At 39.7% G+C, this 14,341-nt stretch overlaps 1 long non-coding RNA gene across 4 annotated transcripts in view; it reads right to left on the bottom strand.

The window, feature by feature from the left end:
* The window catches only part of LOC107207805, a 98,129-nt gene that overhangs the window by 44,907 nt on the left and 38,881 nt on the right, over positions 1-14,341 (bottom strand). For all 4 annotated transcript variants that reach the window (XR_004498303.1, XR_001522954.2, XR_004498302.1 and 1 more), the window contains exons 12-14: positions 9,449-9,537; positions 4,542-4,752; positions 2,494-2,578 (exon numbers count right to left, since the gene is read on the bottom strand). This is a non-coding gene — a long non-coding RNA (uncharacterized LOC107207805). The remainder of the gene's footprint in view (positions 1-2,493; positions 2,579-4,541; positions 4,753-9,448; positions 9,538-14,341) is intronic.

Raw genomic sequence — 14,341 nt, 5'->3', positions numbered from 1 at the left:
TATACTGCAAGCAATCCCTGCAGTTTTTACTGTAGTCACATAGTTATATTTTGCTCATAATGACAGGATGGGAATTCAATAACTCTATTTTTGTCTGGATCTCAAAGTCCATACACCAAATGCACTAATTTGGCTCTTAAGTATCTCTGAACTAATGACAACCAAACCAGACATTTTTATAAAGCCTTTTGATACCTGCATACTTATACCAGTTGTATGTAAAAATATAACAACACTATCACTAGCTGACCCATTTCCCATTGCTTACTCTTTTCAGGGGGTAAAAACTCCTTCTGAGAGGCACAAAAGGAACCTAGGAATTCTTAATCTCAAAATTGAATGTGTAATCCACCAGCACAGCATGAGTCATATATTTTAATGCCCAGTGTACACAGGCATAAGTGTACAACTGCAAGCAGCTAATGGGTTTACTCTTTTAATGGAGGAAGTCGGCAGCTAATCTGAGGGCCTGGGGTTCAAACCCTACCCATGACCCAACTTAAATTATTGTTTTATTCAGCAAAGACTTAAACATGATTGATATAGTATAAGCTATTTAATCTGCCATTATAGAATGATTAACATTCATCCATCTGTTCTATAATCAGAGATGTTAATAAAGTTATGAAGATAATAGTATAACAAGTGTTTTTGCTAATCCCAAGTTGTTGGGATAGTTCTCATCTGGGAGCAGTGAGGGACACAGCAGGGGTAAGAGTCCATCTCTATTAGGAGTGATTAGTACAACTTTAAGCTATAATTGCTTGGATACATTCACACAGGAGACTGCTACCCAGCCATTAAATATCCTTAAGAGGATGATCTTTTGTACCAAAAGGTCCAGCAGTTTTTCTGACTTTCTGACGGTTGGGAAGTTTATCTCCACTGACTGCCTTAAGGGTGACTCACACATACAAAATGCTTCAGAGGTGGCTGATAATTAAAAAAAAAAAAATAAAAATTGATACATCATCTTTCCAAGCATATTTCTCTAAGGGGACGCCCAGCAATTATGTGTCATGAAGGTTTTATTGAGCTGAAGACACCTTGTGCAGCCTACTGTCTCCATGGTCACCCTGGAGAGCCAAGAGCAGCCCTGGCTGTTTGGCATTGCCACTGGCAAATCAGCTAGAACTAAACCAGTGGAAAACTTGTGACACCTCAGGGGAATGTCTTCCTTCCTTGAGTCTGAAAACCATGGTGTACAGCCACAGCATACCGTTCTTGGGTGCCTGCCAGGAAGAGCTCCAGGCAGGAAAGTTCTGGCAGCTCATGGGTATCTATCGATAAAGCAGCAGAACAGTGACACCTCATCCCTTCCACAGTGCTCGTGCACTCTCTTCCTCAACCATGTCATGCTCACTGTTAGTTTGCCTAAACATTCATGAAGGTACACTGAGGTCTAGAACTCCGTATAAACCTCTTTTCTCTGCACAGATATGCAAATAGAGGATTCAAAAGGTAAAACTGGTATTTCAAGGTATCAAGAACTGCATTTGCAAGACTGTGAGTTTGCAGAAAGTTATCAACACAATGTGAAGACAAAAGAGTTTTGACAATCTTTTCTGGATACTGAGTTTAATGGCTAATTTTGATTTATGAGAAGGGCTGAAGATACACCCAAAGGTACTACTGCAATTTAGCGAAACTGTCAAATGAAGAAAACACCACTCAGAGAGCTTTGAAACCATAAATAATCATGTCTTTGTAAGTGACCCGCCTTAACAATCACATTCCACACATTCTGATTTCCTTAAAACTCAGGTTTCTGGTGAGCTGGATTGACCTTCCCCTCATTTTCCATTTTAATTTTTCATTTAATTCAGCTCAGCTAAATATCTACTCTACAGCAAGTTTCTTGCTCATCTTGCTTATTCTTTTTCCAATGCTTTAATGACATTTCTGAGACACTTCACCAAAACCTTAGCTGAAGTGCTGCTTCAACACCTTTTTACTCACAGTTCCACATTCTGCTTTTCAGGCTTTTTACCTTCAGGGTTCTCAACTTTTCATAAGACTGTGTTCTACTTCTTATGCATTAACAACCAGAACTGAAGGAGAGTAGAAGGGTAACAAAAGCACCTTCATCTGGGATAAATTAAAAAAGGTCAGGAAATATTTATTCTTCCAAATTCTGAAAGGTTTTAAAACCTAACTCCAATACAAATGCTCAAAGTAGAATGTAGAAATAAGGAATAATAATTAAGATACAAAATGAAGACATGTAAAATAGAAACATTAAATCTAGAGTCATCTAGAAACTTCTCCAGTGCCTTTCCAAAACTGATGCCCTCTGCTCATGTCCTTATAGACTTAAACGAGTTTCAAGCTTTTTATTCAATGTTCCTAAGGAAGAACTGAACAGAAGCTGAGCCAGGACTGCAGTTAGTTTTGACATCTTATTTACTCAATAGTGAGATAACTTTCAAAGATAAAACATCTGTTTTAGTTTTCCTCCTGAATAAGTAAGCTTTGTGGGTTTTTCCTACTTACCTCCTTTCCTGTTTGCGTGCTGCATCCATTACTGCCACAATGAAGGTTTATCTCCTGGGCAGAGAATCAACATTCATGTGTTTACCTACAAAGGGAAAAAAAGGGGGATTGGTTTTCTATCTTTTTCCACCAAGTGTGGAATCAGAAAAGAGGCCTTACTTTATTTTATCAAAAAGTCAAATGTATTTAGAATTCTATACTTACCTTAGTTTACATTTTAAGTCACTTCCTCTGGTAACAGTTTGGTTACATTTGGAAAGCATCTCTAAGCTGCAGGTTCTTGATACAACTATAAAAATGAAGTCTTTCTATTTGTAAACAAGTAAAACCAGATAACTGCAATATAAGCAAAATATCTGCCTCTTTTTCCTGCCCTACAAAGAGTAGCAAGTGCTCAGATCTGCATATGCATCAAAGAAATAAATGTCCATGGACTGAAATGAATGCAGTAGAGGGGATAATATGACACCTAGTTCAGATTTAACAAAAATGCTGCTGTGGTACAGTGTTGTTTCTACTGCTTTGACTGCTATAGAAAGGACACTTGTATAAGAGGAAAAGGTGCTTTATGCTATAAAACTGCAAAGCCTTTCTACCCCACCTTTGCAAGCAGGTGGTTATGTCAATCACTAGGTCGATACACAAAATCTGCCATGAATTGTCTCTGCAGTTAGATGTTGTTGTTTCAGCAAAACAAAGATTTGTAACACACACATCAGGTCCAACTTAAACCCTGTACCTCCTAGTAGAAATAGCCTGACACAGGAGTGTAGCCTGCATTCTGGATCACCATTGCTAAAGCTTTCCGAAGGTCTTATCCATTTGCCTCATTGCAAAAATCATGAAATGTCAAGTGTTCTCCGTGCCTCTGTGCACTGAGTTACAGTCTGGATTAGAGCCTGAATCCAGAAGATGATAAGTAGTCTCATCGCTACTCTGTTTAGACAGTGTGAGATTGAGACCTTTTGTTTCAGCCTTTCCATAAAACACAGAAATAAATGGAGCAGTTTATTCTGCAAAGATCCTTGAATTCCCAGAGAATTCTGCACCATCCCTGGGGTAAGTATCACACCTACTCCCTTTAGCAATGTTCCAGCCTTAAAGATTTGGGCTGAGCTGGAGCAGTTAAGACTCATAGTCCTTTTCAGTGTTTCTGACTCCTTGGCTGTGAGTCAGCCAAGGTGGCAATTTAATGCCTTTTCTAAAAAGCCAGATGGCCAGGTACTGACAAACTGAAGGCCTAAATACTGACAAACCAGAGTACTGTGGCATCCTAAAGATCAAATTACAATCTTAACAGTGATCAGGAGCACATGATTTATAATTGTAAACTTGAGGTTTACAAAACAGTGAGTGGTAGATATTGGTAGTATTCAACCTGTTCCCATTTCTTCATCTTTCAGCAGAAAAATTTACCATTGCAGTGCATTACAATATGGGAAATAAATAGGATCCCTCTATCAATACAGCTGTATAAACACATCAGAATCAGTCTGAACAGGAAAAATTACTAAGCAGCTCACATTATAAAAACTAAATATCGGTCCAAAAACACTGAACACTTTGCAGAGTTTTCACTTCATTTTACAAAAGAGATTAACTGGATTCAAGGTGGGCTTGCAGACAGGCTATTGTAAATTGGACCAGAAATCATCAGCCACCTACAGTCTGAATTTGACCCCATTACATTAAACAAAGAGCCCTGAGAAATAATTGAGCTGGGAGCTGCACAACAGCCTAAACCCCTGCTGGCTGACAGTGTCCAGCAGAGAACAAATGAACCCACTACTAATGGTAGTCAACAGCTTCTTCAGAAGACCGAACTTATCAGCCTCTAAAGAAAAAACATTATTTTGCATAGTCCTTAAACAACCAACATGAAGTGGAAAGCTGGCCAAATTCTCATTTCCTGTAGACTGCTAAAGCTCTTCTGAAATCTAAAGACCATTGAGAATTTAGATTATGACCTTGTCAACTTTTCTTACCAAAATGAGCATGTGAAAAGAGTAAAAACAAGCTCCAAAATTATTCTGTGTGTAAGACCTCACCTGGCATTACAGATGGGAGGATCTCTGAGCAGCCTGTGTGCAATGACAGTCCCCAGAAGCCCTGACACACGATTATCATACGTTATCATGTATATGGGTTGACTGAACAGGTGTGCTCCTCCCCAGGTGAACGTGTAGGTCTCTAATGTGCCAATAGCTCATCAGAAAACACTCACAGGCTCTGAAGCTGGTTCTTCCCCAGTGATGGCAGCTGTTGGAGAGATGGAGGAAAGATCAGGTTTTTTCCCTTTTGCATTTTTAACATAGTTGAGCATTAAGTAGTTCCCGTTCTAGAATAAATAGTGTAGATCCACTGCTATGTGTTTTACAGGCATAATAAGGAGTCCTGTGAATCCACAAACATAAAAGTCTTGGTGACTTTCTGGCAGTGGTCACTGCTATCAACTATAGTTGGTGACATTCATGCTGCAAGTTAATGAAATAAAAAGCAAGCTTCCTACCTAAATTAGCTGGAATACAAAACCCAGCTGCTATGTGGAGAAAAGAGAATTAAATAAGCCATGCCCCACTTAAGCTCCCCAGCACACTATGATTTCTCTCTGAACCTGCCACATCTCAAAAAATGCTTCCATTCTTTTGCAGAAGTCAAAAGAGCAGGTAATTAGACCAGAACCTGAAGGTGTTTCCCCAGGCCAGGCCTGTCCTGCTCCTCCCGTGGCGCTCAGGCAGGACAGACACAGACCTTATGTGACCCTCCTCTCTGCTGAGCCCTTGGCTAAGGACAGGGCAAACCCTCCTGTCTGGTCAGGTACAGTGCTGGGAAGGAGATCCTCCCTTCCCACCTGGGGCAGTTTCAGGCTTCACTCATTCCTCCACAGAGGAATGTCTGCAGGGCTTGGCTTTTACAGGCTTTATACTGGGGAACAGAGTGGCCAGCACAGAAATCTTAGTTAATCCATAGAAAGAGCTTGTACTTGCTGGGAGTGTCTTGCATTTTGTGAGGAACTTGGTTTATATTTAAACTCTCACAGTGAACATTTTTTACTTGACAAATTGATCATTTAAGGTCTTCTCAGGTTCTTCCATATGCCCTTCTGAGTACTGGAACTTGTGGAGAAGGTCTGAATTTCAGCACAGTCTGATGCAGAGACAGTGTATCATCTGCAGCATGTGTACAGGGTACACTGATAATTCTGGTGCCACGTAGGTCAGTCTGATTAGAACTCTTTTGCCTTATTCTGTATTTTGCCTTTTTTTCCTGCAACTGATCAGGGAATCTCAGAATTAATTAAATCTCCTGATGTACTTAGACAGCTTGTGGAATAAGTGGTAAGACATTAGAGATACTGAACTTGTTCATTTGATTTCATCTCTGTAACCTGAGCTCCAATTTAATGCTGTACTTCTACCCTCTTGAAGATTAATTACTGCATGAGTTAGCAAGTCATCTCACCAGCTTTCATTTGTGAAGAGTGTAAGTCAGTAGAAATGTAATTCAGGTATTACTCTGGCTTTGTACATGACCGGTGAAAATTCAAAGATTTAGCAGTTAAATATATTTAACACTACAACACTCTTTTCTTGAAGCCAGCTCTAGGGCCAACTCAAGCATGGCTATAGGTGAAGGAATATGACTAACATTTAAATTCTGCTTTCAGTTCTCTCAGTACAGACAAATTCAGCCATAGCTCCCAGTATCAGAGGAGTTTTCAGGATTTAAACTTGTGTTAGTGAAGATACAGTAATTCTTTAGATTTTTATTTTTTAAAGCATATCACAGCTTTGTAGAAATAACAGCCTTAACACTGGCAGGAGCATCACAGGACTGATTTTACAGTTATAGCATGTGACTGGTCCTGTTCCTGCTGGCTCTGCAGCTCTGAGCTCCAGGGTCCCAAGGTGTCCTGTTCACAGATACCTCTGCTCTGGACCCTTCATCTCTCTAAATAAGATGAGGTAAATGGAGAATTTAGTGAGACTCCATGTTCTTATAGCTCTGCCATGAGGACACTCCAGTGAAGGGGACTAGCTGGCATCAGGCTTGTGTTTGTGCCAGAAATACAATTCTGGTAGCAAAAGAAAGCTCAACAGCTTGAAAATATAACAAGGTAGAGACATAAGAAAGCAAAGAGGTACAGACAGACTAGACTCTTCAGTTTGAGAATGACACATTCAAGAAGCTTTAGGTTGTTGGACAGTAACTTCTTTTGAAAGTTCATGACCAAAATAATATTAAGTCTCATTTCTCAGGCACTCAGAGAAGCATATTTTCTTGTCAAAATGAAATTGATTAATCTCCATCCATTTTCAGAACCCCATAATAGGTGCAAATCCACCCTTAAACACAGCTGAGGTTTTAGATTATCTTAGTTAATGTATTTAAGTCCAACAAACTCAAGCACCAGCCACATACAAAAGGTTCAGAAAGATGTTGCATGCAAGCCCAGGTAAACCTAAATCTCCACTGCAAAGGTCCTTTCCTTATTTCCAAGAGCAGAAGCAGCTTTGCAGACAACCACTCCTTGTCATCTTGACACTTGTCACAATTATACCTCATAGAACAAAAAACCATCCAAACTTGTGCTTCCTGATGAGCAGAAACCCACCCCAGCCCTAGTGGGCACTTGTTTTGCCAAGGAAACATTCACCCATCCCTAGGATCACTGTAGTTCCTACATTACTGTCAATATTGTCATTGCTTCTTGCAATGCCCTCTCACCTGGCTCTTCTGCTAATGGCACCAACATTCCCACCCTCAGTACTTGACACAGTACTTACACAGTCTGTCCACAACACAGACACCAGTTATTCTTTCCTAGAAGGCCTTGTCCCAGGAGGGCCAAAGGTGGCTTCTCAATTTATACCCCTAGGGTTGATAGATTTTTCCAAGGGATTGTTACCCCCAGGATTCAATCTCTGCATTGTTTCTCCATACAGCTTTAAAAGGATTGCTTACAGCACCATTAAGAACCAACTGCAGGAATACTATGCCTCCAGGAATACTATGACTATGTATTTGTTTTCTTAAGGTTCTTTTAGGTTCCTTCTGTTATACAGCCTAGAAATGCATCCAAGCACAAGCATCACTGTCTGCTTTAGCAGGGCACCAGGTTGTCTGTTACTGAAAACATGCAACAAGTCTTGCATTAATTCAGACGTCCATCCCTTATCTTGACATCTGAAAATGGCACCTTCTGGCAGCTTCCCCTTTGGTATTGTCTTTCTTTTAAGGATGATGTATAGTGGCAATTTTGCTTTATCTGCTAAGACCACCAGCAAAGTGACAAACCTGATTTTTTCATTGGCAGTGTTTTTGATAAGTCATTTGGGCTGCTTTGGTGCATGGTAATATGATGTCTAAAAAATCCAATGCATGTCTAATTAAAAAGGGGATGTCTGATTTATGTTGCCTGTGTGCATTTGTAAATATTTGTGAATTTTCTATATTGCTGCAAAGTGTTGAAATTTTAATGTTTTATCAAAGCGTTAAAACAAACTTTATCCTAGTGTAGTATTATATCTAACATCTTGAATATTACATAATTTCTACATATCTAAAAATTCACGGTTTAGCTGTCATTTCAGCAAGATCTGTCCTGCAAAGTAATTTTTAATTGTGATGGGAACCCTGAAAAGACCTCCTCTAAAACTAATGAAAAATTTTTGTTAGAAATTTCCTAATCTGAATAACTCATTCAGAAATTCATTAGTAGTAGAATAATAATTTTCTTCTTTCTATAAAACTATTAGAAAGAAATGGTCATTAATTTAACAAGAAGTTTTCATTTTTCTCATACCATAAAACATAAGGCTTCCAAAGCCTCTTCAAAAGGCCTGAATCTACATCTCAAACTACTCAGCAGCCATGGTAATAGAGATGTTTCAGAGACAAAGGAAAGAATTACATATATTATAAAATATAAACTGTATTTTATGAAAGCTAGAAATAAGCAAGCAGTAAAAGACATTCACTCTGTTCCCACCTTTGAAGGAGCCAGTGGCTCAGAGCAGCTGCTTTGGCTGCTTTTGTTTGTCACATTGAAGAGGAAGAGCAGGAAAGCAGTAGCTCTCAGAGCTTCTCCTCCCCGGGGTAAGAGGTGGAGGCTAATTAGACAATCTTGCTAGTGAGTGGCTACACTGGAGTAGCTAAAAAAGATGTCTGTCATTTTTTACCATCTTAACAATGCACCTTCTTATTTCATCTTTTCTAACATTTACCTGTTTCTATAAATCTATGCTTTCAAATGAAAAAGAACTCCTATAATGTAAAATCTCATCTAGTGTTGAAATAGATAAAATATTTGATATTCCCAGTGCTGGTATCCTTAAAACTGAGGTACAAAGCTTCTCTCTCAGTGTCCAGCATCTTGGTGTATTCCTTCAAAGTGTTAAGAGATGAGAAGACTAATAGGTCTTTTCCCTGGAATGATACGGCCCTGTTTACGAGCTGGAAACATGTCAAAAGAAGCTTTTAGCTGCTGTCATCACACATTGTTATGCCATATGATCTCCCTCCTGGTCTGCAATGTCCCCCTTCAGCTAAGGCAGAGAAGATGATTACAAGTCTTTATTTTCCTCAAGAAAAGAAATAGAAAACCACAGTCCAGCACTATGTTCTTGTCCGTCCCCAGCCTGGCAGCTACTTTGCTTCTTGCTTTGGCACCAGGTTAATTAATGATACTTGTTGCCCCAGGCTAAGAGGATCCACACAGTTTCATTCAAGGGTCTTGTCTGATTTTTCTTACAAAAACACCGTTGTTACAGGGGCCAAAGCAGAAATCAGTGTTCAGTCACCATATTAAATTCTTAATGTTTTTTTGTCCATGGTTTCATCCTTCAGGCCCGATTCTCCCCAGGGGCTTGCAGAGCTTACCTCTCTGAGATTGTTCTGATGTCTTCTTAGAGCATCTTTCACTTAAATTTATAAGCAAACAGACACTACTTACAGTCTTGACTTTTGAAGACCAGTATACCTTCCAATCAGCCAGAAAAATAATAATTATTTTTTTTCCTGTCTTCTCATTCCAGTAAAGAACTGAAAAAAAAAAAAAGTGAAATATCTGAATTTTCTACAGAGTGGAAATTTTGGCTCCCCACTGACACTTCAAGGTGTTGAGACTCACCTTCCTATCAGAAAAGTGGCTTTTGATTTTTCTGTTTAAGTGTCTCACTTTGTGTCATTTTGTGTCACAAGCTGATAATAATAATAATAACCAGAAGACATCTGTATTAGGCATCTCCACATCTGTCTTTTTGGGAAGTTCATATTTTGATACAAATCCAAACTTTGCACCTGAGGCCCCACAGATAGGAAATGTGAGCAGGTTTTGGAAAATAGAGCAGTGCCGTGACAACGAGCGTCAAATTAGATTGTCCTGGAAACTGTAGCAGCAATGACTTCAGCTTGTTTAAAGGTGTGAGGTTCTCAAGCACAGACAAAAGCCAAGGCTGGAGGAACTCATCCAGCCTAGCTAGAGCTGAGTAAAGGCAGGGGTCCCAACCCTGGATCTGAGATCATTGGGAAATCTGACTTTCCTAATGCTGTTACTCCCCTGCCCGCCTACACATCTGACACAGAGGTGAGGTGACAGCCAAGCTGCCCCGCACAGTGAGAGCAGAGGCCAGAGAGAGATGTAGAGGGGACTGCAAAGGCTGTGAACAGCAGAATGATGTGAGCTGTGTGGGAGCCCCATCCCCCCACAGCAGGCACTCCAGGCACCATTCTGAAAAACTGGAATCACATTAAAGCATAAACCCTGCAAATAGCTGCACTGTCCAGTCCTTCAGGCAAAGAGCCCATTTCCCCACATGTTTCAGGCTCAATTCATCTATATCTGGGAGGAAGTGCTTGCCATCAGAACTGCTTAATGCTAGCATGGGAGCACTGGGCTCGTGTAGGGGAAAGTCTCCAGGACTCCTCCTTACAAGGCCAGCACTGTCTGCATGGGATATGTCTTTAGGTGACTATGGCTGAGAAACATTTGTATTTTAATAAAGAAAGAACTACACAAGTTGGCATAGTGGGAGTTTTGCCTGAAGTCTGAGAGACTGAAGGTCCTCAGAGCACAGGGTGTGCTCTGGCCCACAGGCAAAGCTCAGGGGAACTGAGCTGCTCAGCAGTTAACAGGTACAGTTGGGAAGGCTCTTAGGCGCCTTTTTTCGGCAAACAAATACGTCCCCCCACCCCCTTGCACTTCGGCAACACAGCGCATGGCTGTTTTTATTATGGTTCTGTCACTTCACACAGTCCAGCTTTACTTCAATAATAAAAATATAGAAATATAATTAGCATCTTTGTTTCAAGGCACTGAGTTTTTAAATTACCATGTGTGACAACTGTTATGGCAGTGAAATCGTTAAAATCATGTAAATACTTAAACCATGTAGGCCTGGGAGATTATAGTTTCATTAGAGAAAAGGCTATAAAGTTAGACCTAGGTAATTACCTTTCCCATTAATGCTCGAAAATTCTTTGCTCCACTGAGAAGTGATTGTGGTGCATCATGCCTTCTGTGCTTTTACATTCAAACTGCAGGAGCTTTTATTTCATCAGCACAAACTGCAAGGAAACAGCGGCAGCCTTCCAGGTGTACTTTGCAAATTGGGGTTTAAATGTGGAACACATCAAATTAAAATTCAATATTAATTATTTTGTCTTGCTAGGAGCCTGAGTAGTTTAAAGCAGCAAGGGTAATTGTCTAACTCATTGTATGTGTCTACAGCGAACTTAATCATTATGTCAGCTTCCTAATAAAAGGTTATTATAGAAACAAAGATCCCAATTTTACATATGGTAGGCAAGGGAGAATTCGAAGAGCTAGTCTCCAAGGTAGACTTGAGGTTCTTGACAAATGATGCCCATGCTGTGATCAGATACTTAACAAGAAATCTCGTTATTAACTAGGCCTGTACAGATAATTAGCACTTGAGCTTCAAATTTTAAATCTGGCTTGAGATGTATAATTTATCAAAAGCTCTAGCTCACTGTCAAAGTCCTATAATAAGGCAGTGTTATTGATGAATTGAGATTAAGAGCAGATTGAAGAGAAAATTAGGCCACTGGTTAGTCTGAAAGGTCTGATTTCAATATTTGCAGTACTAATTTGGTATTATTTTGGTAAATGGATGTGGTCCCAAAGTGCTACACAGTATACAAGAATAAACCGTAAGTCATTATTCTAACAAAAAAAAGTATTGTTTACTGTATGCTGAATTTTGCAGCACTAGCAGTCTGCTTAATAAGCTTCTTTACAGGATAAGTGTACCTGTTTTTATTGCATTAATTTATTATAACACATAGAGAATGCTGGGCTTTTATTCAGGGTTAAAAAATGTAGCTTCTTTACGTTAAAGATTATATTACATTAGACTAATGATGATCGTGTATGCCAATCCCTAGTTAAGCTGTTTCATTTACATATTTGAATTTTCTTTGAAGCATTCTTCACATCAGAATGCAGATAAGTAGCATTTCATATATTCAAGCTACATAAAAAGAGCAATCTTTTTTTAATGATCGCCAGTAGCAATTCATTGCAAGTGGTTCCAAGAAAAAAAATGAAAGAGTGCCTGTATGTAATCTATCTACAGTAAACTGCAGCTGCAGAGGTGTTAGATACACATTCATGACCCTTAGCATACTAAATCTTTTTGATACACATAATAAAATGACATTTAGGGCAATATCTGATATCCAGAATTATGTTGGGTAAAACGAAAGGTTGGGACAAGTTCTGTTTGTTTTTCTCAGGGTTTAATTCCTAGCCAAAGCACATGGATCATATCAAAAAGGTGCTGTTTTACTGTATATACTCTCAAATATTTATCAAATGCAACTGTGTATCACTGCATCTATCTTACATATCACATCAGTATCCTCCAACAAAATAATAATGTCAGTCACTGCCTGTTTCCAGGAAACTTTGTGCTGACAATCCCCTGTAACCCGTTATTGGCAGCAGCTCCTTTCCTCTCAGTTTCCAGCTGTCCAGCGGGGTATGCCAAGTCACAGCAGGACCTGAGGAGTGTTTGTATTCAACTGTGGCACTGAGCTTTATGGAGATTTGCCTTGTATATTGTGCACTTGCAGACAAGCGGGATTTCCAGGACCCAGCGGGGGCTCCCCGGTGTTTATGCTGAGGTGGTTTGCTGGTTGGCAAATTGCTTTGGGCCAGAAACGTGTGACAGAAGAAAATGTATTGCATTAGCTTTTCTATCAATAACATCTTAACACTGACTTATAACACAATTGCTTTCATGCTGATCCAGCCTCCTAATTTTAATTTTAGGACTGATTGAGTTTTGCTATCAGGCATCTTTGGCTATAATGGAAAGAAAAGCCTTTTCTTCCTTCCTTAGAAATAACATGCTATTAAAAAAATAAGCAATAAAAATATAAACAAGTTCTACCAATCTAATGTGTCTTTGTCTAATACATATTTACACAACTTTTGAAAATGTCTAATCTTTGATATATATATTATAGTAATTTTAAGAAGACTTAATTTATTCTTTTAGCCGTTACTCAGCTGCACATACTGGAGTATCATTTTGCAGAACTGCTTGAGTCTTAATAGATTTGTAAGGGATCCAAAAAAGGAGGGTACTGAATTCTCAGCAGACAGAAATGCTAATATATACTTTTGTGTGGGTTTTCATTCAGTCATTCACATTTGTTACTCACTTATTATGGGCTGATCCTGATCTTGTTTATGCTGGTGATACTTCTGAAATTTGAGATCAAGAGACTCTCCCAATTTAACTAAGAGTTATATCAGTGTAAGATGTAAATCTGAAGATCTTTAGGGATAATTTACGATTAAAGTGATCAATAAGCTCCAGTTTAATGTTAGTCCAAAAAATAATTTAGGGAGTATTTTAGAAATTAAAATGATATTTTCAAGCATACTCAAAGATAAAAATATTTAGATATTTCAGGATCTGGGAGGAAAAAAATAGTAAGTATGTGACAAACAGAAACATGGGCCACATCTCAAGGCTGTGTCAATTTAGAGCATTGGAACTCCTCAGCTAAGGCTGCTTTCTAATAAGTTTAGCTACCCAACTGCCTGACTTGGAAGTCTTTTCACATGAAACATTCACACAGCTTGTAAGGGGAGCTGCACACAAAAGCGTTTGTAGAAGATATGTTTCTATACTTGATTATAATCATATAGCAAACCTAATAGCAATATGACACTTTTCATTAATTGAGGTAGGAAATAACATCTAGCCAGTGATCACTGAGTAAAAGAAATGTTTATAATATGATACTTGGCTCCGCGCACTGCCTCGTTAAAAACAAATGGGTTTTGTCCCCAGGTGTTTCATACTGTTGTTCCTGCATCCCCTTTTTAAGTGATTTGGTAGCGCTGATGTATATGCCACTGGTGTATGAAGAGCACATAAGACAACTGGGCTTGAGGATTCCTGTCGGCATAATTACAAACTGTGACTACTTAGTGCAGCGTGGCACTGGAAAACAGGATTTTGCCAAGACAAATTCCTTCAGCTAGCCCAGGCACACTCAATGCTATAGGTACTATTGTCAACCCAGTTACAAAATTGCGGGCGCTTGGCCATCGCTAGAAGAAAGGCAGAATTATGCCTTTTGTGCGTTCCCCCAGCAGCTGTGGCACACGAAGCTGGAGTCAGGAGCTCGGGAGCGGGGCACAGGAGGCAGCGGCCGGCGGGCGCGCACCGGGCGGAGCGGAGCCCGTGTGAGGGGCAGCCGGGCCGGGATCGCGCCCGCCGGGGATTGCACCATACGGGGATCGCGCTCAGCAGGAATCACGCCCAGAGGGGATGGCACCATACGAGGATCGCGCACAGCAGGAATC

This window comes from Parus major, chromosome 7, assembly GCF_001522545.3.
Source record: "Parus major isolate Abel chromosome 7, Parus_major1.1, whole genome shotgun sequence".
In the NCBI taxonomy this organism is placed as follows: domain Eukaryota; kingdom Metazoa; phylum Chordata; class Aves; order Passeriformes; family Paridae; genus Parus; species Parus major.
Note: the sequence above shows the minus strand (reverse complement) of the source record. Positions and strands in the feature narration are given on the sequence as shown.